Consider the following 17,595-nt stretch of genomic DNA (forward strand, 5'->3'; position numbering starts at 1 on the left):
AAGCAAACTTCTTACCCTCACAGCCATGCCTGACCTTATTTTACTGTCTTTTTTTTAATGCTTGTATAAATTCAATCTGAGTTCATAACAGTATATACCTGAAGCTCTGCTTAGTAGGGTTAAACCTGGAACCACATTACATGTTGTAGCCTGCACCTAACTAGGTTGTTAAGCACCAGACAGAATACCTTTTATTATTTAGATATAGGCTGTCAAACACTGTCAAATTCAACTTTCATCTTTCTTTCATCTTTCTGGCATTGATGAAATATAGCATTAATCACATTTCGAAGTCGGTTTAATGCATCCTAAATATGAATGGAATCATAACAGAAGAAAATTCACTGAATTTCCCTCACGAAACTTTTGATTAAATTCAGGGTATACAGCGTGAGAATGAACGCAAAACCATGTGGTTGTAAAACGAATTCTTGTTAACCACACAGATGTGTCCACACTCTTTTACTGCACTCTTAAAACATATCTAACCAGTACCATAGATGCGGTTAGTTAAAAAGCATGAATAAAGTATACGGTTAATTCTAATGATGGCATCGCTCACTTTAAACATTTTAACAACAACAAAAATATTTCTTAGAAGTTGTTGTTTTAAAATTACAGGTTACTTTAGTAAAGAGGATAAGGAAATATGGAAATATTAAGAAGTGGTGATGGTGGTGGTAGAAGCAGGAGTGGTGAAAGTAAAAGAGACGGTTGCGGCGGCGATGGCACTGGTGGTGGTATTAGTGGCTTTCATAGGCAAGATAATGGTGGTGGAGAAGTATGTAGTGGTGGAAGTAGCTGTGTTAGTAATTGTGCTTGTAGTGATGGTGACAGTTGTGGTGGTGGCACTAATAGTGGTGGTAGGGTGGTGGTGGTTTTGGTGGCAGCGGCGGTGGTAGTGGTGGCGGTGGTGGTGGTGGCAGTGGCGGTGGTAGTGGTGGCGGTGGCGGCGGCGGCGGTGGTGGTGGTGGTGGTGCTGTTGCGGTGGTGGTTTCGGTGGTGGTAGTGATGGTTGCACTGGTGGTTTCGGTGGTGGTCGCTGTGATTGTGGTGGCTGTGGTGGTTGTGGTGGTGGTGGTGGTGGTGGTAGTAATAGTAGCAGTGGTGGTGGTGGTAATAGGGTGGGTGAAAACCAAATATATTTGTTTTCTTTTTCTTTCTTTTTTGTGGGTTTTTGTTCTGTTTCGTTTTTGTTTTTTGTTTTTTGTTTTGTTTTGTTGTTTTTTTTCCTCTCCATGGATGTGATGACTTCTTTCTGCTCTGGTTTCAATAATGCATATCCTGTACTTGTAAGTTTCCTGCTAACCTCTCAGCAATAGGACAAACCAGTGAATGGTCCACTTCAGTTCTCTCATTTTAATAACTGCATCTCTATTAAACACAATATTCTTTCATTGTTTTTACTGGGTTTTATTTATATCATTGGGCTGCGGCCATGCTGGAACATCACCTTTGAGGGGTTTTAAGTCAGTCCATATCAACCAAACCAAGTGCCTATTTAATTAAGCCCGGTCGTTACTTTTTACCATTTGTTGTCTCTATTTATTGTTCCTCGGTGCAGCATCTTGGGCCAGTGTCTTCTACTAAAACCTTGGTGCCAACCCAAGTTTAGTGAGCAAAATTGAATCGGCAAAAATTGTGTGAGAACCCATAGATGGTCCATGTTTTTGGTTTGAAGAACTAGCCATATTACATGTCTGACCATAAGAGAAGAGTTATTTGAAAGTTTATCATATATCATAGGTATAGGTGCGACTGTGTGGTAAGAAGCTTGTTTCCAAACCAGATGGTTCCAGGTTCAGTCCCACTGCATGGCACCTTGGGCAAATGTCTTCTACTATAGCTTCAGGCTGAGCAAAGCCTTGTGAATGGATTTGGTAGACAACTAAAAGAAATCCATTGTATATGATGTGTGTGTGTGTGTGTGTTTGTACCTACTACCACGACCACTTGACAGCTGGTGTTGGTTTGTTTACATCACTGTATCATAGTAGTTTGGCAAAAGTGACCAAGAGAATAAGTACTAGGCTTAAGAAAAACAAGTCCTAGGGTTGATTGGTTCAACTAAAACCCTTCAAGGTGGTGTCCCAGCATGGCCACAGTGCAATGACTGAAACAAGTAAAAGATAAAAGATATACTGGGATTGATTTGTTCAACTAAAACCCTTCAAGGTGGTGCACCAGCATGGCCACAGTGCAATGACTGAAAGAAGTAAAAGATAAAAGATATACTGGGATTGATTTGTTCAACTAAAACCCTTCAAGGTGGTGCCCCAGCATGGCCACAGTCCAATGACTGAAACAAGTAAAAGATAAAAGATATACTGGGATTGATTTGTTCAACTAAAACCCTTCAAGGTGGTGCCCCAGCATGGCCACAGTCCAATGACTGAAACAAGTAAAAGATAAAAGATATACTGGGATTGATTTGTTCAACTAAAACCCTTCAAGGTGGTGCCCCAGCATGGCCACAGTGCAATGACTGAAACAAGTAAAAGATAAAAGATATACTGGGATTGATTTGTTCAACTAAAACCCTTCAAGGTGGTGCCCCAGCATGGCCACAATCCAGTGATTGAAACAAATAAGAAGAAAAAGATACATGCGTATATATGAATATGCACTGAGATATGGATGCTCAAATCTCAAAGAGAATAAGGGCAGGATGTAAGGTATTTAACTCCATAAAGGATTTGTTCAAAACCAAGCTAGACAATGCCATACATGTCAGACTATTCAATAGAACACACTACATGTGTTCTTATACACAGGTGAGATGTGGACAAATAAGAAGAGGACAGAACATTGATTAGCCACAATGCAATGGCTGGTTGGTTGGCTGGTTGGTTGGCTGGTTTGCAGGCTAGCAGTTAATCTGCATAATTATATAACTATCTATTCGTCTATATGTTTGACTAATGAGCTCTCTAACAGCTCTACTCTAGATAAATTCAGAAAAGATTTTACAGATATCTTTAGAGAATTTTGTATGAAAATTAAAATCAACACTGTTATAAAAATATTCATTTCCTAAACATCACGCTGAACCAGTCATAAGCAAACTGTAGCCCTATGAGATTTTCTGATTGGTACACCTATTAATAAGAAAATTACCTTCAACTTTTAATTGGTGTGGCCCACCTGATGATGAGCCATGTCTCATGCAGCCCACTTCTCAAAAAAGGTTACCCATGTCTGCCCTAAACCAAAATACAAGCAAATAGCTTTTCAACAGTATGGAAAGATCCATACTAGATCCATACTAGAAATATTATTAAAAGAACACATTTGGAATGAGATAATTCAAGAACAGAGCAGAGTGAACAATGTGATTGAAGAGTACCGAAAGCAGAAGCTCCACTGTGACAGACATATAACAAGGTTCGCAGACACTAGGTGGACCTGTGCAATTATTGAGTGATATCCAAGAGATGGAAAAAGACTAATTGGAAGGCCTCCATGATGATGATGGGAAGACAATTTAATTAAGCAATTTGGGTAGAGCTGTAAAAGAATGGTGCAATCAAGACAGAATTGGAAGCACATTATAATCAGTGGTGTATAACAGTATTTGATGGTCTGCTTGATACTTTGTGTGTGCATGTGTGTGTGTAAATATGAAATTGGATTCTCTGTTGAAAAGCTATTTGCTTGTATTTTGGTTTAGGGCAGACATGGGTAACCTTTTTTGAGAAGTGGGCTGCATGAGACATGGCTCATCATCCGGTGGGCCACACCAATTAAAAGTTGAAGGTAATTTTCTTATTAATAGGTGTACCAATCAGAAAATCTCATGCTTATGACTGGTTCAGCGTGATGTTTAGGAAATGAATATTTTTATAACAGTGTTGATTTTAATTTTCATACAAAATTCTCTAAAGATATCTGTAAAATCTTTTCTGAATTTATCTAGAGTAGAGCTGTTAGAGAGCTCATTAGTCAAACATATAGACGAATAGATAGTTATATAATTATGCAGATTAACTGCTAGCCTGCAAACCAGCCAACCAACCAGCCATTAGATGAACAGATAGAAAGGACTGACTTCTTTTTTGGCTTATAGTTATTTTTAATATATACAATCTCAAACAAGGTGTTAAATTAGTCTGTGTGATATGTACGAGAATGCATGTGATGACAATGGGGATTAATTAGTTAATTGACAGTGCATTATGAAATGATTTTTTTTAATAATTTCAAATGCAATAAAGGGAAATGTAATGAATATAAATATCTACTTTAATCATTAGCTATTAACTAATAATTGCTATGCAAATAGATAGATAGATAGATAGATAGATAGATAGATAGATAGATAGGTGGACGGACGGACGGACGGACGGACAGACAGACAGACAGATAGTTAGACAGACAGACAGACAGACAGACAAACAGACAGACAGATAGATAGATAGATAGATAGAGCTGGCAGAAACGTTAGCGCGCCAGGCAAAGTGCTTAGCGGTATTTCGTCTGCCGCTACATTCTGAGTTCAAATTCCGCTGAGGTCGACTTTGCCTTTCATCCTTTCGGGGTCGATAAATTAAGTACCAGTTACACACTGGGGTCAATATAATCGACTTAATCCATTTGTCTGTCCTTGTTTGTCCCCTCTATGTGTATCCCCTTGTGGGCAATAGAGAAATGATAGATAGATAGATATAGATAGATAGATAGGTAGGTAGGTAGGCAGGCAGGCAGGCAGACAGACAGGCAGGCAGGCATAGTTATAAAAAAATGGATTGGGGTTAATTTAATCAATTAAAAATCTTCAAAAGGTGGCACCCCAACATGGTTGCAATTAAATGATTGAAACAAGTAAAAGATAAATAAATAAATAAATAAGTAAATGACATCAGCCAAAGCTGTCAATACATCTTGCTACATTAACACCACATGTTAAAATTAGCAACATGTGCATACCTAAGTACAACAATGTAAAAACCACCACCACCACCTATCACACTAACAACACTACATGTTATACAAACCACCAGTATAGTTAATATCACCTACTTTACTAAAAACCATAAACTGAAACCACCAATTCCCACATGCTACATTAATAGCTCTAGCATAACTAACAACAGCAGCTACAATTACAAGCATCACATGTAGCACTAATAACACAAATAAAATCACCACCACCAATAATAATAAGAAGAAGAAGAACACAACCAAAATCACAATGCCAGATGTTAATGACATCATCAGACCACAGCTTAACTAACACCCGTCAATATTAACTGAGATAAGCTGGTTGAACTGTTAGCTCACCAGGTAAAATGCTGAGTGGTATTTCGTCCACTACTATGTTCTGAGTTCAAATTCTGCCAAGGTCATCTTTGCTTTCACTCTTTCGGGGTCGATAAAATAAGTTTCAGTTGAACACTAGTGGAAGCACACAACTTAGTGGTTAGGGGTGTTGGACTCATGATCGTAAGATTGTGGTTTTGATTCCTGGACCGGGTGACACATTGTGTCCTTGAGCAAGACACTTCATTTTCACATTGCTCCAGTTCACTGAACTGGTAAAAAGGAGTACCCTGCAACAGACCAGTGTCCCATCCAGGTGGGGAATTTAAATGCTATGGAAGCCTGGAAACTGGCCCTTAGGAGTCGGCATGACTCATGAAATTAACTTTACTTTTGTGGTTAGGGTGTTTGGACTCATGATAGTAAGATTATGCTTTCAATTCCTGGACTGAGCAACATGTGTTCTTGAGCAAGACACTTCATTTCATATTGCTCCAGTTCACTTAGCTGGTAAAAAAAGGAGTAATCCTGTGACATACCAGTGTCTCGTCTTGTTGGGGATTTTCTATGCCATGAAACCAGGAAACCAGCCCTTATGAGTCAGCATGACTTGAGAAGATAACTAAAACTAATAACTAATCACTGGGGTCAATGTAATCCACTTACCCCCCACCCCACCCTCCTCGAAATTACTAACCTTGTGCCAAAGTTTTTTGAAACCAATATTAGCTGAGCTGAGCGGGCAGAATTGTTAGCACACCTGTGAGTGGCATTTCATCCACATTTACATCCTGAGTTCAAATTCTTATTTCTTTACTGCCCACAAGGGGCTAAACATAGAGGGGACAAACAAGGACAGACAAAGGGATTAAGTCGATTACATCGACCCAGTGCGTAACTGGTACTTAATTTATTGACCCTGAAAGGATGAAAGGCAAAGTCGACCTCAGCAGAATTTGAACTCAGTGCGCTGGTATGGACATGTGGTGAGAATGGATGAGGATAGCTGCGTGAAAAAGTGCCACACCCTAACAGTTGAGGGAACCCGTGGAAGAGGTAGGCCCAGGAAGACCTGGGCTGAGGTGGTGAGGCAAGATCTTCGTACATTGGGCCTCACCGAGGCGATGACTACTGACCGAGACCTTTGGAAATGGGCTGTGCATGAGAAGACCCGGCAAGCCAAGTAAGATCGTTGCCAGTGCCCCTGGACTGGTTCTTGTGCAGGTGGCACATGAGATGCACCATTTTGAGCGTGGTCGTTGCCAGTACCGCCTGACTGGCTCCCGTAGGATTTTCGAGCGAGATCGTTGCCAGTGCCCCTGGACTGGCTTGTGCGGGTGGCACATAAAAGACACCATTTCGAGCGTGGCCGTTTTCGTGCGGGTGACACGTAAAAGCACCCACTACACTCTCTGAGTGGTTGGCGTTAGGAAGGGCATCCAGCTGTAGAAACTCTGCCAAATCAGACTGGAGCCTGGTGTTGCCATCCGGTTTCACCAGTCCTCAGTCAAATCGTCCAACCCATGCTAGCATGGAAAGCGGACGTTAAACGATGATGATGATGATGATGATGAACCTAACGACAGACGCAATACCACTAAGCATTTCGCCCAGCGTGCTAACGTTTCTGCCAGCTCACCGCCTTGTTCACATCCTGAGTTCAAATTCTGCTGAGGTCAACCTTGCCTCTCATCTTGTTTGGGGTTCAATAGAGTAAGTACCAGCTGAACACTGGGGTCAATGTATTTGAATTACCTCCTTCCTTGAACTTACTGGCCTTGGGCCAAAATCCAAAACGAATATTAAATGATGGGAAAGGGGATGAGCTGGTCAGATAATTAGCACATGGAGCAAAATACTTAGCAGTATTTGTGTGTGTGTGTGTGTGTGTGTGTGTGCTGGGAGTTTTAGGTTCTCCATCCATTACTGTGACTCTCCCCACCTCATGCATAATGCCTGCTCCCTGGCCCCTTCCCTCCTGGCTCCATCCATATATAATCTCTTGTCCTCCCCACCCACTCCAGCAACTGTTTCATCTTTGTTACTCCTGCTCCCTGCCCCAATTCTTCTACATCCCTGTATCCACCCCCACCGCATGGTTTTTGTCTCATTCACCCTTCAATCAGCCCTAACCCATTTTGGCTCTCTTCCTCCCCACTCCCTCATTCACCTTCTCATACAATCATGCAAACCTCCCACTTCTTCTCAGTTTGGGCACCTTATTGCCATTATCTATGTCTTGCAGCCCCCCACCCCCCACCCGATCATTTTCTCTTTGTCTTTCTCTGCCACCCCTCCCCTTCTCCACTGCTAGATGTGTGTAACCATGTAGATCCCAATGCAGAAACCTGCTCTGCCCCTCCCCTCCAACTCATAGTAAAGCCTCACATTCCTAGCATGAACCTAACCCCTGCTTCCACCTCCCACCCCCAAGGCTCTTAGCCCAGTGAACTGGTAACCTCAATAGTGGTGACCTCAATAGTGCTGGTACTCAATAGTACAGGATCTCAATAGTACCTCAATAGTACTGGAAAAAAAGCAGCCAGTCCAGTTTGTGAAGTGGTTGTCATTAGAAAGGGTTTCCAGTCATAGAAACTGTACCAAAGCAGAAATTGGAGCCTGATGCAATCCTTAGGGGAATCAGATCCTGTCAAACCATCCAACCCATATCAGCATGGGACATGGACATTAAGTGTTGATGATGATGATGATGATGATGATGATGATGATGTATATATATCTATGTGTGCATGTCTTTGTGCTTCTGTTGGCACCTCTATCCCTTCCTGACCCCCCACCACTTGACAACCAGTGTTGGTTTGTTTACATCTCCATAACTTAGCAGTTCAGCAAAAGACACTGACAGATTAAGTACTAGACTTTCAAAAGAAAAAAAGAAAAAACAAAGTTCTTGGATTGATTTGTTTGACTACACCCTTTAAGGAAATGCTCCAGTATGACCATAGTCCAGTAACTGAAACAAGCAGAAAATAAAATATAAAAACATAATGGTAAAGTCTCTTCATAGCAATTCCAAATTGGAACTTTTCTATGGCAATTCCAAATTCTATTATTTCTCAACCCCAAACTGGAGCCATTTCAAATCTCTATAGTTTTATGCACGAACTTAATTATTTCTTCAAATCTTGGCAGAGTGCCAACAGGTTTAAAGGGAGGCAAAGCCAATCCTGGTGGCATTTGAACTTAGAATGTAAGGAATTGGAAGAAATGCTGCTGAACCATTTGTCCAATGCATTCACTATTCTGACAGCTTACCTCCTTGATTATAGGTATGTGGATGGGTGGGTGGGTGGGTGGTAAGAAGTTTGCTTCCCAGCCACATGGTTCTGGGTTCAGTCCCACTGTTATGCACCTTGGGTAAGTGCCTTCTACTACAGCTTCAGGCCAATCAAAGCCTTGTGAGTGGATTTGGGAGATGGAAACTGAAAGAAGCCCATCATACACACATGCATGTGTGTGTGCATGTGTGTGTATGTGTGTGCTCTCAAGTGTGCATATGTGTGAGTATGTTTTTGCATTTGTGTTTGTCCCTGTAACTTAGGAGTTCAGCAAACAGAGTCCAATGGAATAAATACTAGGCTTAAAAAAAAAGTCCTGGATCAATCTGCTTGTCTAAAAACCCTTCAAGATAGTGCCCCAGCATGGCCACAGTCAAATATCTGAAACAAGTAATAGACAAAAGATAAAAAAAAAACATATAATAATAATAATAATAATAATAATAATAATAATAATAATAATAATAATAATGGTTTCAAATTTTGGCCCAAGGCCAGCAGTTTTGAGGGGGTGGGGAAAAATCAATTACAGCATTTCCCATAAGTTCTCCACTCCACTCTTTTACTCTTTTACTTGTTTCAGTCATTTGACTGCGGCCATGCTGGAGCACCACCTTTAGCCAAACAAATCGATCCTAGGACTTAATCTTTGTAAGCCTAGTACTTATTCTATCAGTCTCTTTTTGCCAAACCGCTAAGTTACGGGGACGTAAACACACCACCACCTGGTGTCAAGCAATGCTAGGGGGACCAACACAAACATACACATACACATACACATATATATATACATATATACGACGGGCTTCTTTCAGTTTCCATGTACCAAATCCACTCACTAGACATTGGTTGACCCAAGGCTATAGTAGAAGACACTTGCCCAAGGTGCCACGCAGTGGGATTGAACCCTGAACCATGTGGTTGGTAAGCAAGCTACTTACCACACAGTCACTCCTGCACCTATAGTACTTATTTCTGTCATTCCCCAAAAGGATGGAAGGTAAAGTCGTCCCTGTTGGAATTTGAACACTGAACATAAAGAGTTGGAAGAAATGCAGCTAAGCATTTTGTCTGGAACGGTAATGATTCTGCTAGTTTGCCGCCTTTACACCCAAACTTAATTATGCTCTCATTTACTGTTCCCACTTGACGAACTAGTTTTGCTTTTCGAGCAATCACTAAAATGTTGCATGTTTATTTTCGTTTATATATTTATTTCCTGTCTTTTTTCTTCTTATTTTTGATTTAAAAAAAAAAGATTTTAGCACATAAAATGATATTTGATTGTTACATGCAATAAGTGGTGCCCTATAATTCTCCACCCCTTGAAATAGAAATATGGTGTCTGTCTTCCTTCTTATCTCCAAGTAACAGTGAAGAACTGCAGCCAAACAAAATGAATATGAAAACCTGCACTGAACTTTTCAAATGTGTACATTTTTATCATTGAAATTATGGCTGATATCGGTAATGTAACCGAGTAGCAAGCAAAAAGAGTTCTACAGTAAAGAATGTTGGTATCTACATAAGGAGGGGAGGTGCGAGGTGTGTGGAGAAAAAGAAAGAAAGAAATAAAGAAAGAAAGAAAAACGAAAAGAAAATTAAACCAACAACATTCCATTCTTAGAAACTGATAGATATTATTATCAGTATGATGTCCCATTAATGGATTTTAATAAATCACTGTTTAATTAAAATGGTTTAGTTTAAGTAGCATTAATTTTTGTATGAGAACAACAAAGGAGGAGGAGGAGGAGGAGGAGAGAAGAAGAAGAAGAAGGAGAAGGAGGAGAAGAAGAAGAAGAAGAAGAAGAAGAAAGATAAATGAAAGAAGCAAAAAGAGAAAAAGACTCACTAAAAAAAAAAAGAATATAAAAAAAAAGAAAAGATTAAAGAAAAAAAATCAGTGACAAAACAAACAAACTGTATACTTAACCAGGCAAAAAACCTTTTGAAAAATATTCTTTATCTTTGGAAAGAAAATGCATTAAGACTTAGAAATCAAAAGATAATAATAATAATAACAACAACAACAACAACAACAACAACAACAACAACAACAACAACAATGGTAGTAATAGTAGTAGTAGAAATAATAATAATAATAATAATAATAATAATAATAATGATAATAATAATATTAATAATAATAAAATAAATAAATAATTAAAGGATCAACAATTAAAAGAAAAAAGAGGGAAAATCCATTAATAAGTAGCATTTCTAGAAATAAGCATTTTATTAAGTGATGTTTACGTTTTACATTCATAAAAACTTTTAGGTATTTAGAAAGACGTGTCTTAAAATTTTACCATTTATAAGATCATTGTAGAACCATTACAGATGATATATCTCTCCGTTCCATTTCAGTTTTCTCTTTGTTGGGGTTTTTAAAAAATACACTCAGTTCTTAGGATGAATTGTTACTGGAACTTATAATTTTTCTGGCTATTAAAAAAAACATCATGTTTATAGGGGCAGGCGTGACTATATGATAAGAAGCTAGTTTTTTAATCACATAGTTCTAGGTTCAGTCCTACTGTATGGTACCTTTGGTATGTGTCTTATACTATAGCCTCAGGCCAACCAAAACCTTGTGAGTGGATCTGGTAGACAAACACAGAGAGAATCCTGTTGTGTGTACGTGTGTGTTTGTTTCTTTCCAGTACAGCTTGTCAACAGGTGTTGGTGTGTGTACATCCCTGTAACTTAGTGGTTCAGCTTTAAAAAAAATAAAAAGTGAGTCAATTTCTTTGACAAAAATTCTTCTAGGCTGTGCCCCAGCATGGCCATAGTCTAATGACTGAAACAAGTAAAAGAAGAGACAAACAGATATCTTTTATCTTTTACTTGTTTCACTCATTGGACTGTGGCCATGCTGGGGCACCACCTTGAAGGGTTTTAGTTGAACAAATCAATCCCAGTATATCTTTTATCTTTTACTTGTTTCACTCATTGGACTGTGGCCATGCTGGGGCACCACCTAGAAGGGTTTTAGTTGAACAAATCAATCCCAGTATATCTTTTATCTTTTACTTGTTTCACTCATTGCACTGTGGCCATGCTGGGGCACCACCTTGAAGGGTTTTAGTTGAACAAATCAATCCCAGTATATCTTTTATCTTTTACTTGTTTCACTCATTGGACTGTGGCCATGCTGGGGCACCACCTTGAAGGGTTTTAGTTGAACAAATCAATCCCAGTATATCTTTTATCTTTTACTTGTTTCACTCATTGGACTGTGGCCATGCTGGGGCACCACCTTGAAGGGTTTTAGTTGAACAAATCAATCCCAGTATATCTTTTATCTTTTACTTGTTTCACTCATTGGACTGTGGCCATGCTGGGGCACCACCTTGAAGGGTTTTAGTTGAATGAATCAATCCCAGTATATCTTTTATCTTTTACTTGTTTCACTCATTGGACTGTGGCCATGCTGGGGCACCACCTTGAAGGGTTTTAGTTGAACAAATCAATCCCAGTATATCTTTTATCTTTTACTTGTTTCACTCATTGGACTGTGGCCATGCTGGGGCACCACCTTGAAGGGTTTTAGTTGAACAAATCAATCCCAGTATATCTTTTATCTTTTACTTGTTTCACTCATTGGACTGTGGCCATGCTGGGGCACCACCTTGAAGGGTTTTAGTTGAACAAATCAATCCCAGTATATCTTTTATCTTTTACTTGTTTCACTCATTGGACTGTGGCCATGCTGGGGCACCACCTTGAAGGGTTTTAGTTGAACAAATCAATCCCAGTATATCTTTTATCTTTTACTTGTTTCACTCATTGGACTGTGGCCATGCTGGGGCACCACCTTGAAGAGTTTTAGTTGAACAAATCAATCCCAGTATATCTTTTATATTTTACTTGTTTCACTCATTGGACTGTGGCCATGCTGGGGCACCACCTTGAAGGGTTTTAGTTGAACAAATCAATCCCAGTATATCTTTTATCTTTTACTTGTTTCACTCATTGGACTGTGGCCATGCTGGGGCACCACCTTGAAGGGTTTTAGTTGAACAAATCAATCCCAGTATATCTTTTATCTTTTACTTGTTTCACTCATTGGACTGTGGCCATGCTGGGGCACCACCTTGAAGGGTTTTAGTTGAATGAATCAATCCCAGTATATCTTTTATCTTTTACTTGTTTCAGTCATTGGACTGTGGCCATGCTGGGGCACCACCTTGAAGGGTTTTAGTTGAACAAATCAATCCCAGTATATCTTTTATCTTTTACTTGTTTCACTCATTGGACTGTGGCCATGCTGGGGCACCACCTTGAAGGGTTTTAGTTGAACAAATCAATCCCAGTATATCTTTTATCTTTTACTTGTTTCACTCATTGGACTGTGGCCATGCTGGGGCACCACCTTGAAGGGTTTTAGTTGAACAAATCAATCCCAGTATATCTTTTATCTTTTACTTGTTTCACTCATTGGACTGTGGCCATGCTGGGGCACCACCTTGAAGGGTTTTAGTTGAATGAATCAATCCCAGTATATCTTTTATCTTTTACTTGTTTCAGTCATTGGACTGTGGCCATGCTGGGGCACCACCTTGAAGGGTTTTAGTTGAACAAATCAATCCCAGTATATCTTTTATATTTTACTTGTTCCAGTCATTGCACTGTGGCCATGCTGGGGCACCACCTTGAAGGGTTTTAGTTGAACAAATCAATCCCAGTATATCTTTTATCTTTTACTTGTTTCAGTCATTGGACTGTGGCCATGCTGGGGTACCACCTTGAAGGGTTTTAGTTGAACAAATCAATCCCAGTATATCTTTTATCTTTTACTTGTTTCACTCAATGGACTGTGGCCATGCTGGGGCACCACCTTGAAGGGTTTTAGTTGAACAAATCAATCCCAGTATATCTTTTATCTTTTACTTGTTTCACTCAATGGACTGTGGCCATGCTGGGGCACCACCTTGAAGGGTTTTAGTTGAACAAATCAATCCCAGTATATCTTTTATCTTTTACTTGTTTCACTCAATGGACTGTGGCCATGCTGGGGCACCACCTTGAAGGGTTTTAGTTGAACAAATCAATCCCAGTATATCTTTTATCTTTTATTTGTTTCACTCAATGGACTGTGGCCATGCTGGGGCACCACCTTGAAGGGTTTTAGTTGAACAAATCAATCCCAGTATATCTTTTATCTTTTACTTGTTTCACTCAATGGACTGTGGCCATGCTGGGGCACCACCTTGAAGGGTTTTAGTTGAACAAATCAATCCCAGTATATCTTTTATCTTTTACTTGTTTCACTCAATGGACTGTGGCCATGCTGGGGCACCACCTTGAAGGGTTTTAGTTGAACAAATCAATCCCAGTATATCTTTTATCTTTTACTTGTTTCAGTCATTGCACTGTGGCCATGCTGGGGCACCACCTAGAAGGGTTTTAGTTGAACAAATCAATCCCAGTATATCTTTTATCTTTTACTTGTTTCACTCATTGGACTGTGGCCATGCTGGGGCACCACCTTGAAGGGTTTTAGTTGAACAAATCAATCCCAGTATATCTTTTATCTTTTACTTGTTTCACTCATTGGACTGTGGCCATGCTGGGGCACCATCTTGAAGGGTTTTAGTTGAACAAATCAATCCCAGTATATCTTTTATCTTTTACTTGTTTCACTCATTGGACTGTGGCCATGCTGGGGCACCACCTAGAAGGGTTTTAGTTGAACAAATCAATCCCAGTATATCTTTTATCTTTTACTTGTTTCACTCAATGGACTGTGGCCATGCTGGGGCACCACCTAGAAGGGTTTTAGTTGAACAAATCAATCCCAGTATATCTTTTATCTTTTACTTGTTTCACTCATTGGACTGTGGCCATGCTGGGGCACCATCTTGAAGGGTTTTAGTTGAACAAATCAATCCCAGTATATCTTTTATCTTTTACTTGTTTCAGTCATTGAACTGTGGCCATGCTGGGGCACCACCTTGAAGGGTTTTAGTTGAACAAATCAATCCCAGTATATCTTTTATCTTTTACTTGTTTCAGTCATTGCACTGTGGCCATGCTGGGGCACCACCTTGAAGGGTTTTAGTTGAACAAATCAATCCCAGTATATCTTTTATCTTTTACTTGTTTCAGTCATTGGACTGTGGCCATGCTGGGGCACCACCTTGAAGGGTTTTAGTTGAACAAATCAATCCCAGTATATCTTTTATCTTTTACTTGTTTCACTCAATGGACTGTGGCCATGCTGGGGCACCACCTTGAAGGGTTTTAGTTGAACAAATCAATCCCAGTATATCTTTTATCTTTTACTTGTTTCACTCAATGGACTGTGGCCATGCTGGGGCACCACCATGAAGGGTTTTAGTTGAACAAATCAATCCCAGTATATCTTTTATCTTTTACTTGTTTCACTCAATGGACTGTGGCCATGCTGGGGCACCACCTTGAAGGGTTTTAGTTGAACAAATCAATCCCAGTATATCTTTTATCTTTTACTTGTTTCACTCAATGGACTGTGGCCATGCTGGGGCACCACCTTGAAGGGTTTTAGTTGAACAAATCAATCCCAGTATATCTTTTATCTTTTACTTGTTTCACTCAATGGACTGTGGCCATGCTGGGGCACCACCTAGAAGGGTTTTAGTTGAACAAATCAATCCCAGTATATCTTTTATCTTTTACTTGTTTCACTCATTGGACTGTGGCCATGCTGGGGCACCACCTTGAAGGGTTTTAGTTGAACAAATCAATCCCAGTATATCTTTTATCTTTTACTTGTTTCACTCATTGGACTGTGGCCATGCTGGGGCACCACCTTGAAGGGTTTTAGTTGAACAAATCAATCCCAGTATATCTTTTATCTTTTACTTGTTTCACTCATTGGACTGTGGCCATGCTGGGGCACCATCTTGAAGGGTTTTAGTTGAACAAATCAATCCCAGTATATCTTTTATCTTTTACTTGTTTCAGTCATTGAACTGTGGCCATGCTGGGGCACCACCTTGAAGGGTTTTAGTTGAACAAATCAATCCCAGTATATCTTTTATCTTTTACTTGTTTCACTCAATGGACTGTGGCCATGCTGGGGCACCACCTTGAAGGGTTTTAGTTGAACAAATCAATCCCAGTATATCTTTTATCTTTTACTTGTTTCAGTCATTGAACTGTGGCCATGCTGGGGCACCACCTTGAAGGGTTTTAGTTGAACAAATCAATCCCAGTATATCTTTTATCTTTTACTTGTTTCACTCATTGGACTGTGGCCATGCTGGGGCACCACCTTGAAGGGTTTTAGTTGAACAAATCAATCCCAGTATATCTTTTATCTTTTACTTGTTTCAGTCATTGAACTGTGGCCATGCTGGGGCACCACCTTGAAGGGTTTTAGTTGAACAAATCAATCCCAGTATATCTTTTATCTTTTACTTGTTTCACTCATTGGACTGTGGCCATGCTGGGGCACCACCTTGAAGGGTTTTAGTTGAACAAATCAATCCCAGTATATCTTTTATCTTTTACTTGTTTCACTCATTGGACTGTGGCCATGCTGGGGCACCATCTTGAAGGGTTTTAGTTGAACAAATCAATCCCAGTATATCTTTTATCTTTTACTTGTTTCACTCATTGGACTGTGGCCATGCTGGGGCACCACCTAGAAGGGTTTTAGTTGAACAAATCAATCCCAGTATATCTTTTATCTTTTACTTGTTTCACTCAATGGACTGTGGCCATGCTGGGGCACCACCTAGAAGGGTTTTAGTTGAACAAATCAATCCCAGTATATCTTTTATCTTTTACTTGTTTCACTCATTGGACTGTGGCCATGCTGGGGCACCATCTTGAAGGGTTTTAGTTGAACAAATCAATCCCAGTATATCTTTTATCTTTTACTTGTTTCAGTCATTGAACTGTGGCCATGCTGGGGCACCACCTTGAAGGGTTTTAGTTGAACAAATCAATCCCAGTATATCTTTTATCTTTTACTTGTTTCAGTCATTGCACTGTGGCCATGCTGGGGCACCACCTTGAAGGGTTTTAGTTGAACAAATCAATCCCAGTATATCTTTTATCTTTTACTTGTTTCAGTCATTGGACTGTGGCCATGCTGGGGCACCACCTTGAAGGGTTTTAGTTGAACAAATCAATCCCAGTATATCTTTTATCTTTTACTTGTTTCACTCAATGGACTGTGGCCATGCTGGGGCACCACCTTGAAGGGTTTTAGTTGAACAAATCAATCCCAGTATATCTTTTATCTTTTACTTGTTTCACTCAATGGACTGTGGCCATGCTGGGGCACCACCTTGAAGGGTTTTAGTTGAACAAATCAATCCCAGTATATCTTTTATCTTTTACTTGTTTCACTCAATGGACTGTGGCCATGCTGGGGCACCACCTTGAAGGGTTTTAGTTGAACAAATCAATCCCAGTATATCTTTTATCTTTTACTTGTTTCACTCAATGGACTGTGGCCATGCTGGGGCACCACCTTGAAGGGTTTTAGTTGAACAAATCAATCCCAGTATATCTTTTATCTTTTACTTGTTTCACTCAATGGACTGTGGCCATGCTGGGGCACCACCTAGAAGGGTTTTAGTTGAACAAATCAATCCCAGTATATCTTTTATCTTTTACTTGTTTCACTCATTGGACTGTGGCCATGCTGGGGCACCACCTTGAAGGGTTTTAGTTGAACAAATCAATCCCAGTATATCTTTTATCTTTTACTTGTTTCACTCATTGGACTGTGGCCATGCTGGGGCACCACCTTGAAGGGTTTTAGTTGAACAAATCAATCCCAGTATATCTTTTATCTTTTACTTGTTTCACTCATTGGACTGTGGCCATGCTGGGGCACCATCTTGAAGGGTTTTAGTTGAACAAATCAATCCCAGTATATCTTTTATCTTTTACTTGTTTCAGTCATTGAACTGTGGCCATGCTGGGGCACCACCTTGAAGGGTTTTAGTTGAACAAATCAATCCCAGTATATCTTTTATCTTTTACTTGTTTCACTCAATGGACTGTGGCCATGCTGGGGCACCACCTTGAAGGG

Source organism: Octopus bimaculoides, chromosome Z, assembly GCF_046866305.1.
Source record: "Octopus bimaculoides isolate indiv1 chromosome Z, ASM4686630v1, whole genome shotgun sequence".
NCBI classification, from domain to species: Eukaryota; Metazoa; Mollusca; class Cephalopoda; order Octopoda; family Octopodidae; genus Octopus; species Octopus bimaculoides.